This window comes from Sus scrofa, chromosome 4 (genome assembly GCF_000003025.6).
Source record: "Sus scrofa isolate TJ Tabasco breed Duroc chromosome 4, Sscrofa11.1, whole genome shotgun sequence".
In the NCBI taxonomy this organism is placed as follows: Eukaryota; Metazoa; Chordata; class Mammalia; order Artiodactyla; family Suidae; genus Sus; species Sus scrofa.
Window position 1 is genome coordinate 26157919 of NC_010446.5, and position 27544 is coordinate 26185462.

Here is a 27544-nt window from a genome sequence, read left to right on the forward strand (position 1 = left end):
TCACAAAGACCCTTATCTACCTGTTAACCCAAATCTAAACCTGATTATTCTATATCAGACAATGGATTATAGCTTCTAAAAATCTCAAATCCATTCGTCCTAGGTATATAACCTCTTTGAATGACCTCTTTTAAACATATCTGTGATATTTAATGAATATTGCCAAGACAAATTAAGACAATTTCATAGCATGAAGATTATTACTAGGCTCAGACCAAAGACAAAATTATAAGGACTGTAATAAGAAGCATCATCTGCAGTTCTAGTGAGCAGAATAAAAATCTGACTTAAATAATTCATAATACCCATGTGGAAATCCTCTCCACTGCTGCCATCTGGAGATGTTTATGATGTAAAAGAAGAAATTTTTAATTGCATTTATAATTCTACATAGTTAATTGCTTAATGCTTATTTTATATCAGTAAACACTTAATTTTTACATAAAATGCATTTTCTCCATGAACACCCTACCCAAAAGAGAATCTCTTTTTTTCAATTACAAATTTCTCCTATGTGTCTATCATAAATTGTCTACTTTGATGACAAGTTTTTAAATATTATTTATCATCCCTTCTAATTTTTCCTGTATAATATCTATAGAATTGTTTGGGATTCTACTTTGGATTTTTGTGGTTGTTATGGTACAAAATTTTAAAAAGTAATCTCATTTTTAGAGTAGAAAAAGTTAATTAAAAATGTATATTACAGATTAGAGTGGTTTGTTAGTTTATTTTCAAGAAAGCAAGTTTTTGAAAAGAAAGATGTGTCTCGTGTACTTCTATGTTCCTAATAATAAATTTTAGAAAAGATAACTCATTAGGATCATTAGGCCATATTTGTATTAAAATTCATTTGAAGAGTCACAAAAAAAGTATTCCTGCTCATGTACATTCTAATTTAAATATTTATATAATGTTTTAACTTAAGACAGTGGTGTACAGCTAAATGTAGAAGAGCCAGAAAATTAACATAAAGAAAGGAGGTACATGGCAATGGGCAGTGATAAGAATTATAAAACTGTCACTAAGGCATAAAATCCATATATGTATAAGATAGACATCTAGAACAAACTGGTCTGTTAGAAGACCTGGGTTTGAGATCTTTTGGAAGATCTTATATATAAAGTTTTGGAATCTCAGAATCAGAGAATTCTAGAGTTTTAGGAGTGATTTTTTTTCTCTTAAAATGTATTTTATCTATGAATTTCTTGAAGCTTTTAGAAAGAGTAAATTATCTCCTAACATTAGTATCAAAGAAGAAATAAAAATATAAAAGTTACTTAGAATGAGTTATCTGTTAAACTCTTTTCAGAACTATGTTTTTTTTTTTTCTACATTTACCAAAGTGGCTTTTAAACAAGAGTAAAAAGCACTAAAATGTATACAGCTGGAAAATAGGATAGCTACTTTAGAGAAGAAAATCATAGAATAATCTTATAATCAAATCATATTCCTCATGCCCTTGTAATATAATGTGCTATTTTCCCTTCTTGCCTGAGCATCCCTTTTGAATTCCAGATAAAAATATAAGCAATGTGATAGGGATTTATATCCTCCAGGAAAATTGTTTGATTGTATCAATAAAAAAATAAGCTCTAGATATTTTATAGCTCAGAAATTCAGTTTTCCGGGTGTCATTGAATATGTCCTTCAGTATAAGGCACTATATAATAGTTAATATGGCCACAGAAATACTAAGGCTGAAAACTCTTAGGATAAAAAAATGTTATCAATTGAAAAGTAAATTCACCTGGATAAAAAGGAGTCATATAAAGACACTGAATGACACAGGAAGAATTGATTGTCCAAACTTCATCACATCCAAAAAATTGAGATGGGTCCCCATTTTTTAAAAAAGATATAGGATGTTAGTTGGCCTAAGAACACAGAAGTAGGAATTATTTTTTAGAACAGCTAAAATGAAAAAAAAAAGTGGTTACTAATTTTTTTTTTTTTTTTTTTTTTTTTTTTGCCACTCAACACCCTCTGTGCTCTGAGTAAGGCTGGCAGACACGCAGGAGGTCTCCTGCTGCTGGGCCAGAGGAATCAGAAATAGCCTGTCAGAGAACCTGCTGGCCAGCAAAGTCCATGATTATAAGCAACCTTGGGAGGTGGGAAAGTGTGACAGGGTGGTCTTCTTCTGCCACTCCCTCAAGAAAATATGCACCTGTGCTCATCCTTTCTTCTCCCTCCCCTGATGGGGTTACATTTCCTCCTGTCCAAGCTAACCTCCCCAGTCTGGGCCCAGGGAATCCTCTCATTTGCTCTGAAGCTGTCTCACTTCAAATTTCCAGCCCCTTTGACATTTTAAAAAACTTGAGGTCTCTCTATCTTTAAAGAAAAATATTTCCCTGGGCCCAGCCCTTCCCTCTCCTCCTCCTTTTCAGACTCAACTTCTAGTCACTCAGGTCTCCCTCAACTTCCTTGACGACAAATTTGGTCCTGATCAGACCTGACTCCTCTCTGGTCTGGTTACTAAAAAATTTAAATACTCATTCAAACTGAAGAAATTTATATGGTTAAACCATGTTATACACTCTTTTGTCTTGCTACTGAAGTATAGATGATTTAGAATATTGTATTAGTTTCAGGTGTACAGCAGTGTAATTCACTATTTTTACAGTTTATACTTCATTAAAAGTTATTCTAAGATAATGGCTATAATTCCCTGTGCTATGCAATATGTTCTTTTTAAATCTATTTTATACATAGTGGTGTGTGGGTTACATATTAACATTAGTGGACAGCAAAAAAACAACAGCAATATATTGGAGCATGAATCTCCATGGTATGATTTAGAGATCATCAAATGTTTTTTGATCTTAGCTGGGCAAATCAGTAGAAAGAAAAAACTAAGACAAAATTGAGGCTGTAGATAAGGGGTCAAATAATAATAATCTGGCAATAAAACAGGATTTGATAGAATGACAACCTAAACAAATTTAAATTTCTTTCCTCTCTGAGGAATGCATGTTGACGTTTATTATTTAAATACTCATTGAGTACATAGCAAAGCCAAACACTATGCTAGTCACTGAAGGGATGATATGTATACAACAAAAAGTTTCTGGATTCAAGACTAATTTCAGAGTGAACATGTATATACAATAAATGAGAATGAGAGAATGGAAAATACTTGATTAATGATTTTTGCATAATTAATAAATTTCATCTCAGTTTAACCCTAGGTGACTCAAAGATAAGTTATAAAAACAATTATATTTTAAGAAAAAAATATACTAGGATGAAATTAAGAAGGAAAAAATCTTCTGTCAATGCAAGAGCTTAAGAATGGCAAAATTTCTTAGTTTTTTTTGAAAGTTACCTTTTAGTGCAGTGGGACAGCCATGGAACAGGCCACAACTAGGGCATGGATTTGATCCCTGGCCCAGAAATTCCACATGCCGGAGGCATGGCCAAGAACAAACAAACACACAAACAAAAACACAATTAGTTTTTGCTGCATACAAATGATTAATTTTATATATTAATTTAAAGATGAATCAGGATGATAATATCACTTATACATGACAATTAGACATAACCAGTTATTTTGATTTAAATACTGAAACTATACCTATAATGTCCTATGATGTACCTTGTTTATAAAGAAATTAAATTTAACTCATCTTTCCGGAATTTATCCTACTCTAAGTATTTAAGATTTGTAACTTCTATAACTGAAAGCTTAGAAAGCAGAGTTTTTAAAATATTTTAAATACTTTAAAATGATGCTATGTATATATGAAGTAAAACCAATAATATTCATTAAGATATATATGAAAAAGCTCATTAGTTACTTCTCAAATTTTTAAATTATAGTTGATTTACAATGTTCTGTCAATTTCTGCTCTACAGCAAAGTAACCCAGTTTAGACATGTCTGCATTCTTTTTCTCATATTATCTTCCATCATGTTCCATCACAAGTGATTGGATATAGTTCCCTATGCTATTCAGCAGGACCTCATTGCTTATCCATTCCTAATGTAGTAGTTTGCATATACTAACCTGAAACTCCCAGTCCATCCCACTCTCTCACCCTTGACAACCATAATTCTGTTCTCCATGTCCATGAGTTTTTTTCCTTTCTGTATATAATTTCATTTGTGCCATATATTAGATTCCAGATATAAGTGATATCATATAGTATTTGTCTTCCTGACTTGACTTTGCTTAGTATGAGAGTCTCTAGTTCCATCCATGTTGCTGCAAATGGCATTATATTGTTCATTTTATGGCAGAGTAATATTCCATTGGGTATATGTACCACATCTTCTTAATCCATTCATCTGTCGATGAACATTTAGGTTGTTTCCATGTCTTGGCTATTGTGAATAGTGCTGCAATGAACATACGGGTACATGTATCTTCTTCAATGCAAGTTTTGCCCAGGAGTGGGATTGCTGGGTTTCTGAGGTACCTCCACACTGTTTTCCATAGTGTTTGTACCAATTTACATTCCCACCAATAGTGAAGGAGGGATTCCTTTCCTCCACACCCTCTCAAGCATTTGTTATTTGTTGACTTGTTAATGATGGCCATTCTGACCAGTGTGAGATGGTACCTCATTGCAGTTTTGATTTTCATTTCTCTAATAGTGATGTTGAGCATTTTCTCATGTGTCTGTTGGCCATCTGTTTATTTTCTTTGGAGGAATATCTATTCAGGTCCTCTACCCATTTTTCAATTGGGTTATTGGCTTTTTTTTTTTTTTTAACTGTTAATTTGTATAAGTTGTTTATATATCTTAGAAATTAACCCCTTGTTGATTGCATCATTTGCAACTATCTTCTCCCATTCCATAGTTTATATTTTTGTTTATGGTTTCCCTTGCTTTGCAAAAGGCTGTAAGTTTAAGTCCTATTGGTTTATTTTTGTTTTTATTTATGGTGCCTTGGAAGACTGACCTAAGAAAACATTTGTATAGCTGATGTCAGAGAAGTTTTTTTCTATATTCTCTTCTAGGAGTTTTATGGTGTCTTGTCTTAATTTTAAGTGTTAAGCCATTTTGAGTTTATTTTTTGCATGGTGTGAGGGTGTATTCTAGTTTCATTGATTTACATACAACTGCCCAGTTTTCCCAGCACCACCTGCTGAAAAGACTGTCTTTTTCCCATTTTAAATTCTTGCCTACTTTATCAAAGATTAATTGATCATAGGGGTCTGAGTTTATTTCTGCACACTAATGTGATTTAAATGAAAATAGTAAAAAAAAATGCATATGTGAAATGATTGATATGAATAAAAATTTGATATAAACAAATTAAATCCATGAAAAAATACAAATTTTGTCCTGTTCCAATAGAAATTTAAACAAGGAGGCTGATGTAACTGTGCTATACAAAAATGTATTTGACTAGAAAAATAGAATATTTTTTTAAAACAGATGGGAAAAAACCCTAGGATGCAAGGAATATTCCATGTAATTAAGTCAAATCTAAAATATAACTTGTATTATTTGAAGATAACATAAAATACCCTAACTTAAAACACAGATCTTATGCTTTTCTATTTATAAGCATATGCTATATTCTAAAAAGAATTAGCAATTGACCATGATGTGCAAAACAAATCTTTCTCATATATAACCATTTGACGAAAGACTTCATTAAATATCAAAAACAGCTTGAGAGATATTTGGGGGATAAAAATGTGATTACGAACAATGTACATACATAAAGATCTAAATAGACTAGTTAGAACAATCTGTACACTGAATTTTAAGTAAAACAAAATACATTTTGGTGGTTGCCTTTTTTTCAGGGATGGGCACTAAGCAAAGCATTTGTTATTGTTTTCCCTCTACCTTCCATTTCTTTGGGAGTGCCTTCTGGAAACCCATCCCAGTTTCTCAAGCTTTTTTATTATGACATCTTCTCTATTTTCTCTCTTCTCAATGCATAGTCTCTCAGTAATACAATGTTACTATATTTTTAAAGACTGTATCCACTGCAATTCAAGGAACTTTTATATGAATCTATTGGATGCTTCATGTTATGCTAATCTTTATGGGTCATATTGTATCTCCTTTAACTTGAAAATAGGATGAGTAAGAAAAGGTGATCTAGAATACAATTCCTATAGAATTTAAAGGAATATTAAATAATGATATCTTAAATTTTAACATTTATTTAGTACTATTATATTTTCTTCATTGGCTAAGGGTTTAATATGCAGCACCTCATATAATACTGACACCAGTCTTATAAATGAAGTTCAACTATTAGTCAATTTTATATATGAGAGTTGGGTTTAGAAATATAATTTTTCCAAGGTTACCCAGATATTAGGTTGTAAAACTGGTTTTTAAAATACACACCCTGAGTTTGTAGCTTGGAAGTTTAACTACTATACAAACAAGCTAAGATAAACATGATACAGGAGACTAGATTTTAAACTTCTTGAATATTCTTTTTTTTTTTTTTTCCCACTGTATAGCAAGGGGGTCAGGTTATCCTTACATGTATACATTACAATTACATTTTTCCCCCACCCTTTCTTCTGTTGCAATATGAGTATCTAGACAAAGTTCTCAATGCTATTCAGCAGGATCTCCTTGTAAATCTATTCTAAGTTGTGTCTGATAAGCCCAAGCTCCCGATCCCTCCCACTCCCTCCCCCTCCCATCAGGCAGCCACAAGTCTCTTCTCCAAGTCCATGATTTTCTCTTCTGAGGAGATGTTCATTTGTGCTGGATATTAGATTCCAGTTATAAGTGATATCATATGGTATTTCTCTTTCTGGCTCATTTCACTCAGTATGAATATTCTTAGATATTGTTTTCAATATCCCAACAACCATCACATTATCTAGCATTCTTATTATTCTATTATTTTCCAAAAATGTAGTTTCAGTAAACATTTTAAAATCTTAAATGATTTATCTTCCAAGTGGTTTAAAAAGCCAACAGGGAAAATGTAAGCCTCAAACTTTCAAAAAAAGCAACAAAAACTGGTAGCTCAAAAATGTATTAACACATTTCAATGCAAGAACATCTCTAGAATGAGTGTTCAGGAAAGGCAGGGAAGTGGAATAAGAATCTCAGATTTTATACGACTGACTGAAGAAGGTTAAAATTCAGTTTATTCTAAGACTTGTTCACTATTAAAAGCCTCAGGAGAAATGGAAAAGTGTAAATTGCATTAGTCAAGATAGGAAATACAGGCAGCAAGAGTAGAGTCATGATAGCAGTTACTGGATGGACTACTTGAGTTTAGAAAGACTGTGGTGGGACACTTGTGGACTAAGATGTTGAAAAGGTCACCCAAAGAAGATCTTAATACTTTGAATTCTCTAAAGTTCTTCATTTTACTCAGCATTGGTGAGAGAGCCAAATGCTTAGGACAACCAACAGAGTTCAGTTCTTTGTTACTGTAATGGTAGCCCTTGAAAAGTTTTAACCCCCAGAACTTGTGAATGTTTCCTTACTTGGAATAAAGGTCTTTGCAGATGTAATTTGTCAGGAAACATGTTTCTACAATCTTTTCTTAGCCTCTCTGTTTCTATTTTCTATGCTGAAAACTCCATCTTGACCTGTTTTACTTTACCCCATATTTCTGCTTGAAAAACAGTTGCAGTGCTCGTAAATCACTTAAGCCTAAGAAAAAAGACCAAAAGGCATAAGTTATTCATGTGGTCAGCTGAATGAGGACATACTGCATTGGTCTAGGCATGCCAGACCTGTGCAGATGGGTACACCATTTGCACAGCATGATATGTCCTGTTAAAATAAGAGAAAGAGGAACCTCATGGCCCCAGGGGATTTATGAGTGGTCATTAGTAGAATATGCATCATCAAGGAGAATGAGGTGCAAACCTAGGAATGCCAGGTTGCTCCAGATAGGCATGCCATTTGCAGAAACACAATGATGATTCTCTAGATGCTATGCATAGTCAGCTAATGCCAGGCTTCTTCAATACTAATGATTGTTAAATGCCTAAAGGTCAGAATAAAAGCTTAACCAGCTACCAGCTAGGTGACTTTTAAAACAATAAAAGAACTTTTAAAATAATAAAAGAACTATATCCTGCACATACGACCCCCTCCTCACTTGATGTAATCCTAAAGAGCACAATAAAAGCAGTGTGGTTTCTTGAGGCAGAGCTCTTGATCCCTGAGACACTGAGTCCCCTGATTCCCACCTTTAATTAAGATAAATGTCTCTGTGTCTTGTTTTATGTTAACTTTTTCTTAAGTTTCACAGCACCCATTCTTCAGCCCTCACCCACTGAGCTGGTCTTGGCAGTAATTAAATTAAGGTTCTTAATTTAATGAAGATGGGGAGATCATCCTGGATCCTTTGGTTGGGCCCTCAATTTAATTACAAGTATCCTTAGAAGATACAAAACACAGAAGAAAAGAAACACACAGAAAAGACAGCTGCATGTACATGGAGGCAGAGATCTGAGTGATGTACAAGCCAAGGGAGCTAAGGGATGCTAACAGGAACCAGAATCTGGAAGAGCAATGGATTTTCTTCCAGTGCCCTCCAGAGGGAATGTGACCTTGCTGACAGATTGAGTTCAGACCTCTGGCCTCTCAAACTGTGGAAGAATAAACTCTTGCTGTTTTAAGGTACCAAATTTGTGGTAATTTGCTACAACAGATTTTTTTTAAATGCAGTTACTACCTAAGGTTTATGTATCTGCAAAAACAGAATAATCTATAACTTTAGGAGGTGGTTTATTATCCACTTTTGTGAGGGAGGGGTGGCTGAAGCATGCAGTGGACTTGATATGGGATTTCGGTTTCCAGACCATGGATTAAACCCAGGCCACAGCGGGCAAAGCACTGACTCCTAACCACTAGACCACCAGGAAACTCCTAGGAGATGGTTTATTATCAAATATGAATATCAATTTCTCCTATGAGTTATGGTTTTCTATGGTTAACTAACCTATGAAATTAGTGGCTGAATACAAGCATTTAAAACTGGACAAAATGCAACACAGGACAGAGATACCAAAGGATAAATAAGGCTACTGTAATTGTAGCCCCTGAAAAGTTTTAATCCCCAGAACCTGTGAATGTTTCCTTGCTTGGGATAAAGGTCCCAGAAATGCTGTCCTTAGCCATTCACCTATTTTATTTAGTCTAAACAGGAAAACAAATGCCAAACCTCAAACCCTCAACTGAATTCTCTGACCCAGAAAATCTGGAATGTGGCACAGTAGTCAGGTCATAAGTTTTCTCATCTCTTCTGTTCTTCCTTTTATCTTTTTAGAATTTTCAAAATACTGGGGGGTAGCACTTGAAAACCAAAGATACAGAATTAAAATGGAAAACCTTATAGGTTTCATCATTGAAAGTTAAAAATCTAGATTTTGATACAAATATAAAGGGAAATATAGCTATAATAAAAAGGAGAAATACTATCTGGCTTCCACTTAGGATTCAGAAAGCTGGAAGAGTGTCAAAATCCATTTACTAACAAGAAAAAGATGGATAAACTACATAATCATACCTTTTATTGAGCCCATCAAAAATTTGAAGTTGCAGGGCAAGCAACTAGACTGATATCTATGAAAATTCAGATGTCACCAAATAGAGAAAGGATGCTAGCACTGGCTCAGTAGCTCTCCCAGGCAGAGCATGGGAGGAAGAGACACAAAACAGTAAGACACATTTAGGTAAAATGTTTAATGAATTACCAGACTGAGTGAAAGCATATGACTCTAAGAGCTGCTGATACAAGGCAAGTTCAAACATAAGCATAGGCTTTTAGCCATGGATCTCCAGCAGGAGCTCACAAGAAAGGTGGGGACAGAATGGGAGATTATAAAAAGCCTAAAAGCCTTTGCAGGTGAGGCAGGCTTAGAAGAGAGAAGTAGCCACCAGAAGGACAAAGGTTCAAAGTCTTGCTCAGACTCTTCCTCCCTAAGGCATGAAAGCAGTATCTAACCCTCTCACTCCTAGAACACAGATGAAGACCAACTGAAGCTATGGGAAAGAAAAAGAAAATCTTCCATTCCTTAGAAAAGGGACAGAAATGGTTCTGGGTTCACCATGTTATTCCAGGTCTCTTAACAATGGGCAAGGGGAAGTGTCATGGAGAAAGCCCAATTCCCGAGACACAGGAAGCACAGCCAATAAGCAAAAGAACAAAACAGAACTCCTAACCTCTTCCCCTTGAAAACAGGCTAGCAAGAACTGAGTAATATGCAAAGAACAATTTTCAACTGAAGTATAGGTAAGAATATGGAAAGAGTCTCTCTGGGGAAAGGGTAAAGAGGTTAGGCTTGAAACTGAAGACAGTGAGAACAATGAGAAAAATCCTTCAGCAAATCAGCTCTATCCCAGGGAAGAGGTAATTCTAGAGGAATTTAAAGCTGAGAGTGGCACTGAAGTAACTATAATAATAACAAGCCCAAATCCATTAATACTAATGGCTTAGTAGAGTAAGAGGCATGACTATTTAAATTTATTTGCCTTACTTGGGACTATCCTAATATAAGTCCAGCATTCAATCAAAAAGTAAAAGACGACAAAAACCAATTCATTGTCAGAAGCCAATATGATTAATAGAATCAGACTCAGATGACCCAGGTGCTGGAGCTCTCAGGAAAGGAATTTAAAATAACTATTAGTATGCTAAAAAGTTCTAGTAGAAAACATGCATGAACAGCAAAGAGATGGAAACTACCAAAAAAATGTCAAATGAAAATTGAAAAATTAAAACCATTGAAGAAAAGAACACCTTTTATAAGTTCAGTAGTAGACATGAAAGAGCCAGAGAAAGAATCAGTGAACTTGGAATCAACAGAAATTACCCAAAGTGAAAAGCAAAAAGCGAAAAGAATGAATATTAAAAAAACAAAAAGAATGAATGTTAAAAAAAAAAAAACATAGTATCATATGAATAATTAGGAGGTTAGAATCAGGAGAGATAGAAAATTCCAAAAAAAAAAAAAGCATTTGAAGATATAACTCAATATTTTTCCAAAAATAATGAAAGATATCAAATTGCTTATCAGGTCCAAGAAGCCAAGAAGTTCAAAGAAGTAAATCATTAATGCCATTATATGATTAAAATGGCAGCCCTCCCTAAAAATAAACCCGATAATATCAAGTGTTGGTAAGTATACACAGCAATGTTTGTGACCCTCAAACACTGCAGTGGGAATGCAAAATAACATAGCAATTTTGTAAAACTCTTTTGGTAGTATGTTATAACATTAAGCCTACACCTAACAGACGATAAATTAATTAGCCCTACTCCTATGAATTTACCTAAATGAAATTTAAAACTTCTGTTCCACAAAACACATAGGCAAATATTCATGCCAGCTATATTCATAAATGCCAAAACCCCAATACCAGCATGATATCCTACAACTGCTGAAAAGATAAAATAAATGATATTAAATGCACACAATAAAATACAACTATTTAAAAGAATTGAAAAGACTCAGGTCCATTATGCTAAGTGAAAGATGTTAGACTCAAAGAATCATATACTTCATGATTCCATTTCTATGACATTCTGGAAATGCAAAACTATAAGGGTAGAAAACAAATCAGCAATTCACAAAGGCTATGTAGGAGGAGAGGTTTTAACTACAATGAGTACGAGAGAATTCTGAGGGATGAAAGAACCCTTCCACATTTTGACTATGAGAATAGTTACAAAACTGTATGGGTTTTTCAAAATGCTTAGCACTCTACAGAAAAACAGTGAATTTTACTGTATAGAAATTATTCCTTAGTAAACGTGGTTGAAAAATAGAGAGAGGTGGGCAGAAAAGACAGAGAATCATGTTATTTTTAGTGGTTCATGGCATCTCCGGGTCTCTTTATGGGAATTTTGCATGCATGCTGTCCAGTTTACAAAGTGTGTTGATTGATCTGAGTTTCCTGAAAAACTCTTTCCTTTATAAAGTTGTCTACTTTTAGAGAATCCTGAGAAAACTTCAGTTTTGATCCCCAAGCAGAAAATGTGTTTGGTTGTAGAAACATATTGTCTGCATTTGGAAACGCAGACCTAAAGATCCATGCCTTGTTACTTAACTTCTTTGTTAGTATGAAATAGTATTTGCTGTGGTCCTTTTCAACAAAGTTCAAAACTGGTCTTATATTGGCATCATTTCTGTAAACCAGGTCTCTAGACTGAAGCTCACGCAGCTTCTGTATTTATGCGAAAAGCTTTCTGCACTATTAATTACAAACCTGGATATACTACAATAAACCTTTACAGTAATTAGTCATATCAACTTGTAAAAGAACAGAGTCAAGGACTGGGGTGTGATCCCAATACACAGGCCATCTCTTAACCAACTCATGTAGGGATAGGTTATAAATTCCATTTGGAATTCACCTAATGACCATAAGAACTTAGAGCAAAACTTTTGACTATAGGAGATGACAGTCCTTGGATAATTTTGCAAATTTCAGTTTTAATATGTCATTCATTCATTCAATTTCCCTGAAAACTAGAGTGGTTAAGAACAAGGATGCTTCTAGAGCTACCAGAATTCATTTTTGCACTAAGTAGGGGAATTTCTTAGCTGCAGTTAAAACAGATGCCTTTTGACAGAGTAAAGCTAACATCCAGAAAAAAAATAAATAAATAAATAAACAGTAAAAATATGTCAATCTCTGGTAGAAGGAGGCAATTGTATGAAAACTGTGCAAATGGATCCTGAGACATTGATTTTTGGGTATTGCCAATGTTACAATTTAGCCAGAGGTTGTTATGTAGGCAGTTAGAGGACATATGTCAGAAAAATCCTCAGTGATCTTCTTCAACAAGTAGCATGAGCAAAGGCATAAAGCAGGGGAAAAAGAAAAAAAAAAAAAAAGAGTTTTAAGGAGTATTAAGGAATCCAGCTCTACTAATTATTTGTTTAGTGCATGTGATAAAGGATCTGAACTGAGGCAGTGATTGTAAGAATGTTACTGATTTTTTCCTCTACCACTGATTCTCAACAAATGTGGGAGAAGGTATAATGTTTCCTATGAAAAATTCAGAAATGGGTGAAATTATGTTTTGGGTTGTTACCATGAGATAAAGTAGTCACCTGCAATTTAGTAATTTGAAGTCAGGGATGCTGAATGGTCAGCTGTGCACAGGACAGAATAGCACACACAATAAAGTTGGCCCAAATGCCAATAGTGACCTCACTGATAATTACTGATGTTACTTCATGTTTCCAGGAAGCTTAGAAAGGACACAAGTGAAAATGTGGTTAGAGAAGGGAACTTTGTACTCCAGATCTACAAAGCACAATTTCTAGTATGATTTGTATTTTCCTCATGTCAAACATCTCTCCTGACTGCTTCAGAACCAAAATTATTTAACACTGTAAAATAAATAGGCTCTGGCTTCATTGCTAGAGTAATAGGGAATAGGCTTAAGGATAACAGTTTTAATTAATGCAATGACTTTTAGGATAATCAAAGCATGTATGTGTAGAAGGATGTGTTGAATACTTTGGGGGAAGATTTATCTTTGTAATTATATTTTCTTTTGCCTAACCTTAAAACTATTTTGCATATACTAGCACACACAGACTAATAAAAGGGTATACTCCAGAAATATGTAGGAGTTGACAAAGTGAGCATAGTATTAAACATTCTCCCTAGTGTCAAATATTGCATATTTTACCTTACTTGGTAGCTTAGTCTAAATTTTATTATATTTAAAATAGTAAAAAAAGTAGTTTTCTTATAAATGAAAAATTGATATTTTATAAAAGTTCAAATACTTATTTAAATCCTACCATTTAATGACACTAGTTTATAGAATATTTCAATTTATGGTTGCCAGTCAACATACATATATTACTATAACTAAAACAAAAATAAAATAAGGAATATGCATATGAAATTCTAGAATAGGAAAATCTACAACAACAAAAAATAGATTAGTAGTTGTCTGATGCTAGGAGTGGAATGGGTAGGAGAAGGGGAGAGAGAGTGCACTTGTGAGTTTCCTTTGGAGATAAAATACTCTAAATTTGTAATGGCTGTCAATATACCAAAAGCCATTGAACTGTATACTGAAAATGGTTGAGTTCTATGTTATATACCTCAAACTTTTTAAAAAAAAAAAAGTAGTTAAAGAAAATTGAAATAAATACTGATATTGCCAAGCTTCATGATGGGGCTATGGCCTAGGTGTAGTCATAGATGGAAGGTCCTTTCTGCCAACCACCATAGGAATCACCCCAAGGACACACACAGCTGCAATGGTGGGGCACCTCCATTGCAGGCTACAGGTGGCAAGAAGCCACTTGCTTGGTCTACGGGAGACTAGACACTTTTTGTGCAGGCTACAGGTGGCCAGGCACCGCTTGTATGGGCTAAGGGCAGTGGGGGGCTAAGTGTAACATGGTGCCTCTTGTGTGATCTATAGGCAGCAGGATTGGACCATGGCAGTTGTCTCAGAGGCCAGAGGGAGGCATGGCCATGCTCCACTTATGGCCCCAGCCACCTCAGGGGTTGGCAAAAAAAAAAAAAAAAGAGGGCACTGAAACCAGCATGACACATCGTTGCTCTCACTCTCCTGGGAACATACCCACCCCGCAGCTGCCAATGCCAAATGCTCTGGGCAGCACCCAGATGCTTGATCACTGCAGCAAGTGCATTACCTCCTGCTTGGGCTAAGCAGGAATGGGTGCTTCTTGCGTGGTCTACAGGTGGCAGGGGCAAACCACCACAGTTATCTCTGACTCCAGTGGTGGGCATGGCCCATTTCCACTGGGGATACCTGAACAAGAACCACTTATAGCCACAACCACCTCAGAGGATATCACAGAGGAGGACACTTTGACAGAGCACCACCTGTTGTTGTTCTCAATCCCCTGGGAGAACACTCACCCTGCTGCTGCCACTGCCAAACACTCTGGGCAGTGCCCAGATGCTCAATCACTGTCCCTTCCCAGGAAACTACAATTAGGAGCAGCTGGCGCAGCACCTCCTACAGGGGCTAAGCAGGATGGGGTGCTTCTTGCATGGTCTACAGGTGGTAGGGGCAAACCACCACAGTTCTCTCTTACTTCAGAGGTTGTCGTGCCCTGCCACCACTAGGGGTCCTTAAACAGGCACCACTTGCAGCCCCAATCACCTCAAGGGAACCACAGAGGCGGGCATTGTGACTGAACACCACCTGTTGATGCTCCTGCACCCCTTGGAGCACACCAGTCCTGATGCTGCCACTGCTGAACACTCTGGGCAATGCCTACACCCTTGATCTCTGTCACTTCCCAGGATCCTGCAACTAGGAGCAGCCTGTGCAGCACCTCCTGTGGGAGCTAAGTGAGACAATGTGCTGACTCCTGAGGTGGGTGTGGCCTGCCACCACTAGGGGTCACTGAACAGGCATCACTTGAAGCTCAAATCACCCCAGCTCCCTTGGAAACTCACATACCTTGCTACAGCAACTGCCAAATACTCTAAGCACCTTGTAAATCTGCCTAAGTCTCATTACCTCTTCCCAGGGCCCTGCAACTAGGAGTAGCCTGTAACACCTTTCTGCATGTCTTTGCTGCTATTAAAAGCCCAGCAACCAGGCATGGCCTACTGGCCTTACCCATTGCCTCCTTCTCCCTGGAAACACACTCAGCACCCTGGGGATAACAGTCTGCTCACACTGAAGAAAGAGACATCAAATAACCAAACTCCCACACAAAAATAAATCATACCCCCCCACACACAAAACACAAAGAGGAGCTCTTGCATAGAAGTAGACCTCCAAGACTACAGTTTGGCTTCCCTAAACTCACAGAAAAAGAAAAACATAGGCAAAATGAAGAAGCTCAGAAACCATTCCCAGTTAAAGGAACAGGAGAATTCACATGAAGCAGCAAACAATGAAACAGACCTCTGCAGTCTGACAGACATTGAGTTCAAAGGGAGACAGTGAAAATACTGGAGGAATTAAGGCTGCAAATCAAGGAAATAAGGGCAGATATGAACAATAATGCAGATTCCTTTAGAAAGGAAATAGAAAACATAGGGAGGAACATGTAAAAATTAGAAAATTTAGTTGTAGAGACACAAACTGAGCTAAAGGCACTAAAGAGCAGAATGAATAATGCAGAGGAACAAATTAGTGACTTGGAAGATAGAATAATGGAAATCACCCAGTTAAGACAGCAGACAGAAAACCCAATGAAAAAACACAAAAGCAATATAAGACATCTATGGAATAATATAAAGCAGGCAAATATATGCATAATAGGAATTCTAGAAGGAGAAGAAAAAGAAAAGGGGATTGAAAATACACTCGAAGAAATTATGGCTGAAAACTTTCCAAATATAAAGGAAACAGACAGCAAGGTACAGGAAGCACAGACAGCCCCCCAAAAATTGAAATAAAATAGGCCTAAACCAAGACATATTACAATAAAAATGGCAAAAGTTAAAGATAAAGAGAGGATTCTAAAGGCAGCAAGAGGAAAACAAAGCATGAATTATAAGGGAAACCACATGAGGCTATCAGCTTATTTCTCTATAGAAACACTACAGACCAGAGGAAATGGAAAGAAATAAAGTTCTGAAAAGAAAAAAAAACTTCAGCCTAGAATGCTCTATCAGCAAGACTATCATTTAAAATAGAAGGGAAAATAAAGAATTTCTCCAACAAACAAAAGCTAAAAGAGTACAGCAATATTAAACCCATTCTAAAAGAAATACTGAAAGGACTTCTCTAAATAATTAAAAAAAAAAAAAAGGAAGTAAGAAGAAATAGGATGAAGGAAACCACAATTGGAAAGCAATTACTTAAATAAGCCAGCGTACAGTTCTAAAAGAGGGAAAAAAAAAAAAAAAACCTACTGTAAAAGCAATGATAAACACAAGCAACAGCAAAAGGACAAACATGAAGATGTTAAAAAAAAAAAGGACTTCAAAATCATAGACTGTGGGGAAGGGAAGTAAGATAATAAAGACTTTTTTGAGTAATGTGTTTGAGCCTATATGACTATCAGGCTAAAGCAAGCAGATAAAGGCTACTCTTTTATTTGTATAAAGCAAGCAGATATAGGAAGGGGTTAAAATACTTAGACGGGGCAACCACAAATCAAAACTGAATGCTACGTTCACAAAAAAACTGAAAAGTACTCAAGCATAAAATAAATTGAAATCATCCAACCAAAAAAAAAAAAAACAGAAAGGAAGAAAGGAGAAACATGAATCATCTGGAAAACAAGGTTTAAAATGGCAATAAGTACATATCTATCAATAATTACCTTAAATGTCAATGGACTGAATGCTCCAATCAAAACACACAGAAAGCAGATTGGATAAAAAAGCAAAACCCTACAATTTGCTGTCCACAAGAGACTCACCTTAGGGCAAAGGATACATATAGACCAAAAGTAAGGGGATGGGAAAAGATATTTCATGCCAACGGACAAGATAGGAAAGCAGGAGTTGCAATGCTCATATCAGACGAAATAGCCTTTAAAACAAAAGCCATAAAGAAAGACAAAGAAGGACACTATTTAATGGTAAAATGATCCATTCAAGAAGAGGATATTACAAATATCAATATATATGCTCCTAAAGAAGGAGCACCCACATACAACAAATACTAACAGACATGAAAGGAGAAATTGATGGGAATACAATCATAGTAGGAGATTTTAACAATCCACTCACATCAATGGACAGATCCTCTAGACAGAAAATCAATACGGCAACAGAGATCCTAAATGACACAATAGAAAAATTAGACTTGACATTTTCAGGACATTACATCCAAAAGAATCAGAATACATTTTCTTCTCAAGTGCACATGGAACATTCTCAAGGACTGATCACATACTGGGGCATGAAGCTCACCTCAACAAATTTGAGAGTATAGAAATTATTTCAAGTATCTTCTCTTACCACAACTGCATCAAAGTAGAAATCAACCACAGGAAAAGAAATGAGAAAAAACTGTCTACATGGAGTCTAAACAACATGCTACTAAAAGACCAATGGGTCAATGAGGAAATCAAAAAGGAAATTAAAAAATACCTCAAGGAGTTCCCATTGTGGCTCAGTAGTTAACGAATCCAACTAGGAACGATTAGGTTGCTGGTTCCATCTCTGGCCTCACCTCACTCAGTGGGTTAAGGATCCAGCATTGCTGTGAGCCGTGGTGGAGGTTGCAAATGAGGCTCAGATCCCATGTTGCTGTGGCTGTGGCGTAGGCTGGTGGCTACAGCTCCAACTGGACCCCGAGCCTGGGAAACTCCATATGCTGTGGGTGCAACCCTAGAAAAGACAAAAACAAAACAAAACAAAACAAAACCCTCAAGACAAATGATAGTGTAGACACAACCACTCAAAAACTATTTGACGCTGCAATAGCAGTGCTCAGGGGAAAATTCATAGCAGTACAGGCCTTCCTCACAAAAACAGAAAAATCTCAAATTGACAACTTAACCCAACAGCTAAATAAATTAGAAAATGGAGAACAAACAAAACCTAAAGTCAGCAGAATGAAGGAAATCGTAAAGATCAAAGAGGAAATCAATAAAATAGAGATTCAAAAAACAATAGAAAAAAATTGATAAAACCAAGAGCTGGTTCTTTGAAAAGGTAAATGAAATTGACAAATCTCTGGCCAGACTCAGAAAAGGAGAGAAAAAAACCAAATAAACAAAATAAGAAATGTAAAAGGAGAAATCACAACAGATACAGCAGAAATACAAAAAGCCCTGTGAGAATACTATGAACAATTGTATGCCAACAAATTTGACAACCTGGAAGAAATGGACAACTTTCTAGAGACTTATAGCCTGTCAAAACTGAATCAAGAAGAAATAGACCAACTGAACAGATCAATCACTAGAAATGAAATTGAATATGTCATAAAAACACTCCCTACAAGTAAAAGTCCAGGACCAGATGGCTTAACAGGGAAATTCTACCAAACATACAAAGAGGAAATTATACCCATCCTCCTTAAACTTTTCCAAAAGGTTGAAGAAGGAACACTCCCAATGACGTTCTATGACGCCACCATCACCCTAATTCCAAAACCAGACAAAGATACCACCAAAAAAGAAATCTATCAGCCAATATCTTTGATGAATATAGATGCAAAAATTCTCAACAAAAATTTAGCCAACTAAATCCCACAACATATAAAAAAGATCATACACCACAACCAAATGGGATTCATCCCAGGTTCACAAGGATGGTTTAATATATGCAAATCAATCAGTGTCATACATCACATTAACAAAAGAAAAGTCAAAAACCATATGATCATCTCAATAGATTCAGATAAAGCATTTGACAAAGTCCAACATCCATTTATGATAACTCTCACCAAAGTGGATATAGAGGGAACATACCTTAAGATAATAAAAGATATTTATGACAAACCTATAACAAATACAATACTCAATGGAGAAAAGCTGAAAGCCTTCCCACTAAAATCTGGAACAAGGATGCCCACTCTCACCACTGTTATTCAACATAGTATTGGAATTCCTAGCCACAGCAATCAAACAAAAGAAATAAAAGGCATCCAAATAGGAAGAGAAGAGGAAAAACTGTCACTGTATGCAGATGACATGATACTATATATAGAAAACCATAAGAACTCAATCCAAAAACAACTTGAACTGATCAATGAAATTCAATGAAGTAGCAGGATACTACTACTACTTACTTACAAAGCAGCAGGATACTTACTACTACTAATTACTAATTACTTAAAAGATTAACATTCAGAAATCAGTCACATTTCTGTATACTAACAATGAAATATTAGAAAAGGAATACAAAAATAAAATTGCACCCCAAGAAATCAAATGCCTTGGAATATACCTGACCAAAGAGGTGAAAGACTTATGTGCTGAGAACTATGAAACATTCATCAAGGAAATTAAAGATGTAAAGAAATGGAAAGATATTCCCTGCTTCTGGTTGGAAAAATAAATAATGTAAAAATGGCTACACTACCCAAAGCATTCTACAGATTCAATGCAATCCCTATCAAATTACCCACGACATTTTTCACAGAACTACAACAAACAATCCAAAAATTTATATGGAACCATAAAAGACCCAGAATTGCCAAAGAAATTCTGAGGAACAAAAGCCAAGCAGGAGGCATAACTCTCCCAGACTTCAGGAAATATTAAAAAGCCACAGGAAACAAGACAGTGTGGTACTGGTACCAAAACAGACATACAGACCAATGGTGCAGAATAGAGAACCCAGAAATAAACCCAGACACCTATGGTCAATTAATCTTTGACAAAAGAGGCAAGAATATAAAACGGGAAAAAGAAAGTCTTTTCAGCAAGAATTGCTGGGAAACTTGGACAGCTGCATGCAAATCAATGAAACTGGAACATACCCTCACACCATGCACAAAAATATACCCAAAATGGCTGAAAGACTTAAACATAAGACAAGACACCGGAAAACTCCTGGAAAAGAACATTGGCAAAACAAGGATTCCTGTCGTGGTACAGTGGAAATGAATCCAACTAGGACCCATGAAGTTTCAGGTTTGATCCCTGGCCTTCCTCAGTGTGTTAAGGATCCGGTGTTGCTGTGAGCTGTGGTGTAGGTCTCAGAGGCGGTTCAAATATGGTGTTGTGTGGCTCTGGCAAATGCCAGCAGCAATAGCTCCAATTAGACCCCTAGTCTGGGAACCTCCATACGCCACAGGTGTGGCCCTAAAAGGTCAAAAGCCAAAAAAAACACTTCAATATCCATGTTCGCTTTACAAATTTCAGTGATTTTGAGGCTTGGGTCTGTCAATGACCAAATTCCTCAGAAGTGCTATTAAAGATAGTACTGACAGATACAATGGAAATGTTGATACTCAGTGACAACAATATCTGATCTTATTTTAAATATTCAGTTTATGACCAATACTTTTGTGTGATTATTATTCTAATTATCTAATGAAGTGAATAGACAGATCATTTCTTATGACTTTTTGTAGGAATTAATTAATTTCTATGTGTTGTTTACTTTTTAAACTTAATCCTTTGTGTGTGTGTGTGTGTGTATGTGAAGACAGGTAGATGATAGAAGTTGATTCTTAGAAATATATTAATTTGTTTAATGTCTGTTATGTACAAAGTGCCTTATTAGATATTAGTTCCTGGAGGTGACAAACAAAACACTGTCTTTACTTTCATAGGGACTTATAATGGGAGAGAATTACATATCTTCAAATAATAGTGACTAGATGAGAAAGTGGAGAAGAAAAAAGGAAAAAGGTGGTGACTATATATTAACCAGAAACAGTTTCGTGATTTCTGATGTTCTTTTTTTTTTTTTTTTTCATTTCATACCTGCCATTATTGTTAAAGTGAGTATTGGCTTATCACATTTGGAAATATTAGGAAAGTTATTAACATTCCATGGCATAACTTAGGAAGTTATTTGAAGCTTTTTAAAATTATGTGCTTTGGGCTAACATCAGAAGAATTTACACTCCTCAGACTCATCTAAATCTAAAGAAGGCTTGTATGTTTCCATGAGGATCACATTATTAATTTCAGGAAATGATTTCCTCATAGTCACAGCAGTAGAATTAGATGAGAATGCATAGCAACATATTCTGAAACCTCTCAACCTCACCAATAATCCAATCACTGAACAGTATGCAAATGATCTAACAGGAATACAATCAGGGCTACAAGAGCAAGTCATTTCCATTTCCATTACCGTTAATGAGAGTGTGCTGTAATTTTAAGGCAGTGGAAACCTCCAGGAAGGGCTTTTTTCATCTTCTCTTTTTGCTTTATCGTAACTACTTCCTCCAATTAGATCGGGTGAGAAATTATTGCCTTATCTGATGCAAGAAGTACAAAATGTTTCTAAAATAAGCTTTTCTCCTTATAAGCATGTTTTGAAGCCAGCTAATGTAAGATTTAAAAAGTAAATGTAGTCATAATGATCTTGATTTTTTTCACATTTATAAGTATGCTATTTAATGACCAAGATTCTCTAAGATCTTCTTGCTGTGTATCCTATCCCCCAGCCCATCAACCCATTTAAGATTAAAATATCTTTCAGAGAAAGCTACTTCTTAGGCATTGAAATGCACTGTGTAGAAAAGTTGTTTCCAGGTTGTTGTAGTTATGGCTGGTACAGGCCATGATTATGAAAATCACTAAACATTTGAAATGAAAGGACACTTTGAAATCATTATCCACCCACTATATTTCTCCTACTTTCTGCAAATGAGATGCAAAGAGGTTCATATTATCTACCCAAGAGTTCACAGAGAGCTCTTGATATGGAGCTACATCTCATGCCTCCTGATTTGTTATTAGGTTTGTATTTCCGTCTTCTTCCCTAATTTCACATTTTTTTCTTCCTTGTATGGTGATCCCAAAGTATTAGTAGTTACTATTTATTAGTTATGTATAAGAATTTACAAGACATGAATTACACTTAGTGCTTTTATCTTTAATCCTTAAAATAGCTTGTGAAATAATCACACATTTATTCTTTTTACAAATTAAGTAATGTGATCTGGAAAGTTTAGCTGACTTTCCTCAAGGTGCAGGGTAAGTGGTGATATTAGGAAAATGAACCCTTGCCTGTATAACTCTAAGCCTAAGCTTTTTAAACACAACTGGAAACTGGCTGCAATAACATTCTGAGCTAAAGTTGCTCTACCTCCTGGATACAGATATTTCACTGCCTTATAAAGGTCATCTGAAGCTACCTTTTTCAAAGTCCTCCTATTAACTAATTCACCATAAAGGATGATGGTTAACAATGTGTTATCTTTCTGGAGATACTGCAGTTTTAACAAAGGAGTGATATTATAAGCCAAAATATTAAAATTTTAGTACTGTAAATTCACCCTAGACTGGCTGTTAGGGAAAAAAGATGTAGGCTTAAGAGAACCTTTGTTATGTCCTTTACTTACTGCCTCTTGTGGCGTATGATGAAAAGAGACCAGGATTTAGGAATATAGTTTATTTAGAACTGACTCATTGACTGATATACTTAGGAATGCTTACTTTATATTTTTGAGCCTCAATTTCCTTGTCTATGATTTGTAACTAACAATATACCCAACACATAGAATTATTAAATTATACTTAACAACCATGTTCAATCAATGAAAGGGGAGATTAAGGATATTATAATTTAATAATTTTCTAAAATTAAAGGATTTATATTTTACTAAATCATTGACTTTCAGATGGAAATATTAGATAATCACTATAGTCTAGTACTGATGAATTTTTTTCTGGGAAATGCATGGCCCTCTTACTAAGGCCATTTGATGATGCAGTGGGAATGGAAGATGGACACTGGCTCAGAAATGTCCCTCCCAGCTCCATCCACATTTCAATCAGATATCTGTGCTTTTTTTTTTTTTTTGGTCTTTTTGCCATTTCTAGCGCCGCTTCTGCAGCATGTGGAGGTTCCCAGGCTAGGAGTCTGGTCGGAGCTGTAGCCACCAGCCTACACCAAAGCCACAGCAACACCATATCCGAGCCGCCACTGAGACCTACACCACAGCTCACAGCAACACCGGATCCTTAACCCACTGAGCAAGGCCAGAGATCAAACCCGCAGCCTCATGGTTCCTAGTCAGATTCATTAACCACTGAGCCATAATGGGAACTATGAGATATCTGTGCTTTTATATAGTATGTACATTTAACTCTCACATAAGATTTCACTTTAAGTAAGGATCCCATAGCCAAAAATAAATTCATTAATTTTCAACCTATTCTTTACATTATAGTTAAGCAAAATATCTTAATATTATACACTCTATACTATATAGAATGCATATTTCAGCAGAACTAACTGTTCAAGTTGGTCTATGTTATCAGTCTTTTAATCTTACTTTTACGTAAGATATTTTATAAGAAACTATTCCTTTCAATATTGCTTAAAATGTGTTAAATTCAGTACATGGTTTAGTAAATTCCCAAGTGTGAACATATACCTTTTTCTAGCAATATTTTTTGTCTCCCACCTAATAAAAATCTCTCAAAAATATCTAAAAGGTATTTATGATTTTTACATAGCCATTTTTTCTACCTAAAATGGCTTACTGTATCTTAATCTTTATTTTAAAACAATAACTTCTTTTTCTTTATACATTTAATAGCTCTAATTCTAAATATTATATTAAATGCATGACCTAGAATGGTTTTTATCCTAAAAATGTTAAAAACACAATTTATATTAAGTCCACAGAATCTACAGCTTGTGTTGTTACCATCTTTTTTAGCTAGATGTGTAATTTACTATATTAATTCACTTTTAGTAATACACTAAAAACATTACAAAAACTTTAAATCAATTATATTCTGGTACTTCATGATATATTAATTACAAATTTATTATTAAAATCTTTAGATGGAACAATAAAGCACTAATTTTTTCATATGACAGAGAATCCATGGTTAGAAAATTTTGTTAGAAAAAATTATACAAAATACTGATTGCACTTACTGTTTGTATCTTTGACTATACTTTCATGAAGTAATATCCTTAGATTATATATTTTTTAATTTTATATGTTTGTATTTTACTGCATGTAATTTTCTGTGCTTTGTCACTTATGGTCAACAGCTGTTCTAATATTAATTCTATGCTTATAAAGGCAACTCTAGGATTCCATGATACCACAATATATTTATACATTCTCTTGTCAGAGCATACTGGGATTACCCTCAGTGTTTTGCTGTAATAAAAATTATAAGAAACTTTAAAAATTTCTCTAAATTTTACACATGTATCCTGGCGCATATGTGCAAAATTTTGGTTGTTTTATACTTCAAAATGGAATTGATAATTCAGAGGGTAGAAAAATCTTCAATAAATGAAAAAGTCAGCTGTCTTCTGTAGTGCCTCTATTAATTTAGGTAATAGCACCAATGCATAAAAGTGTCTTAAGAACTATATTCTTCAAATATTTCTACATTATCAGATATCTTTACATGATTTTTTATCAATCTGGTAGATTATTAAATTATATCTCAGTTTTCTATTTCCCTGATTACTATGAGATAGAATATTCTTTCTAATATTTTAGGACAATACTTATTTCTTCTATTAAATACTTCATATATTTTGACCACTTTTATATTAATTTCTAGCTTTTAATTTATTTACAGGAATTATTCATATATCCTGGGTATTATTCGTTTACCAATTAGATGTGTTACAATTTTTTTGTCCTAGTTTATAAATTTCTTAATTTATACCTTTAATTGTGTCTTTTAGGAATACAAGTTAACTTCTATTTCTAATGTGTAAGGATATTTTGAAAAGAATAGATGCTGACTTTTATCACATGACTATTCTCAATTTATTGAGCTGTCTTACTTGTGTTTTTCCTTTAATCTGTTATACCTTCTGTGTAAGGGTTCTCAAGAAGCAGAAGTAAGGAGGGGTGAAGGGAAAGAGATTTATATTTATATAGATAACATATGTCTTTCTGTCTGTCTAAAGAGCTTTTTAAGGAATTTGCTCACATGACTGTAGAGGCCATTGAGTCCAAAATCTGTAGGGGTCGGCTGGCAGGGTGGAGGCCTAGGGAAGAGCTGCCATTGGAGCTCTAGTCCAAAGGCTGTCTGTTGCTGGAACTCCCTCTTCTCTGAAACGTTATTATGGACTTCAAATGACTGGATTAAGACACACCTCATTAGGACTTCAACATATGAATTTTAAGGAGGCATAATTCAACCCATAACACATTTCACATATGTATGGAATAAATAAAACTAAATCATACTTAAGTGAATATTTTTATCACACATATAAAATGTACATATATATTTATATTCATATAAAGTATAACTAGACCATATAGCATTATAGTTAAGGGCAAAGAACCAAATTACCTGGTTTTGCATACTAGACCCACTGCTTACAATGTGATTTACAGATTGACAGCTTTTAGAGCAGGATATAGTATATACTAAATACGCGGGGTGGATAAGGGTGATGATAACCTATTTCTAAAAAGGTTTGAGATGTTTTTGAATTATTTTGTCCACAAGTGAGACTGGCCTGCATGGTAGACAGAATAATGGCTATCAAAAGATTCCCATGTCCTAACTCCTAAGAACCTGGGAATTGGTCTGTTACATGGCAAAGAAGAAATTAAAGTAGCAGAAGCAATTAAGATTGCAAATTAGCTGATGTTAAATTAAGGAGAGTAGCCTGGAGTATCCAGGTGGACCCTGAATAATCATAATAATATTAAATATGGAAGGAGGTGGCAGAAGAGTCAGAGTGGTGTGGTGTAAGAAGGACCCACCTACTATTGCTGGCTTTGAAGATGGGAGAGATCCACCAGCCAGAAACGTGAACCACCACTAGAAGCTAGAAAAGGCAAGAAACGATTCTCCCTTAGAACTTCCGAAAGGGAATACAGCTCTTGATTTTTGCTCAGCGGGGCCTCTTTTGGACTGGTAAATGTACAATAATAAATTTGTATTTTTTCAGTCGCTGAAATTTTGAAAACTTACTAGAGAAGCCATAGGAAACTAATGTAGATCTCGGAATTTCCAAGTGGGATGCTCCTGTAACAAATAACTTAAAATGTGGAAGTGGCTTTGGACCTGGGCAATCAGCAGAGGGTAAAGAATACCAATCAACCTGGAGAGTAAAAGCTTAGTTTGCCTTCAACAGGTTAGCAGAAATATGGTTGTTACAATTCTGCTGGTGAGAACTCAGGAAGTGAGGAGTATGGTAGAGAAAACATCACAGGCAGTTTGTTTTACACTAGGATCCTTTATACTACATCATCCTTTATATAACAGAATCACAGTCTTATTAAGGAGAAACATATGCTCATAAAAATTTTTAAGGTGTGGAATACGTAATGCACAGGGTGCACTGAATAAAAAATAAATCCAGTTTAGGCTGCCTTAGGCCATTTTAAATTGACTAATGATCATGAATAAGCTGTCAATCTGTGTAGTGCAACACGAGTTGTCCATCCATCCACATCTTGCAGGATGTTATCTATGTACACAAACCCCCTCCTTTAGCTTCTGTAGTCTTTTTCTATTTCCTTAACCCTACAAACTATATATCTTTACCTCCTTCAGCATAATTACCAGAGTTCCTTTACACTTATCTACTTACTTATTTATAAAAGAGAAACAAACTCACAGTTTTGAAAATCAAACTTAAGGTTACCAAATGGGAAACTATTGCGGGGGGGGGGGGGGGAATAAATTGGAGACTGGAGTTGGTATATACATACTACTATGTATAGAATAGATAACTTCCAAAGACCTGCTTTATGACACAGGGAAATCTACTCAATATTCTGTAATAATATAGATGGGTAAAAAATAAATGTATAGCTGGTTCCCTTTGCTGTACACCTGAAACTAATAGAACATTGTAAGTCAACTATACTTCAATAAAATTTTTAAAAATAAATTCTTATCTACTAATTCCAACAAGTGGTTATCTTAAGGTTGGAATCACACACTTCTATGCATGATATCAACAACAACATATGCACATATACCTTCTGTTCTATTTGCTTGAGAGACCAGAACCTTAAGCCTATAGTAAGACTACCTTAATGCCCCTCATCTCTCCAATTCTCATAGAGTACTGTAGCATATTTT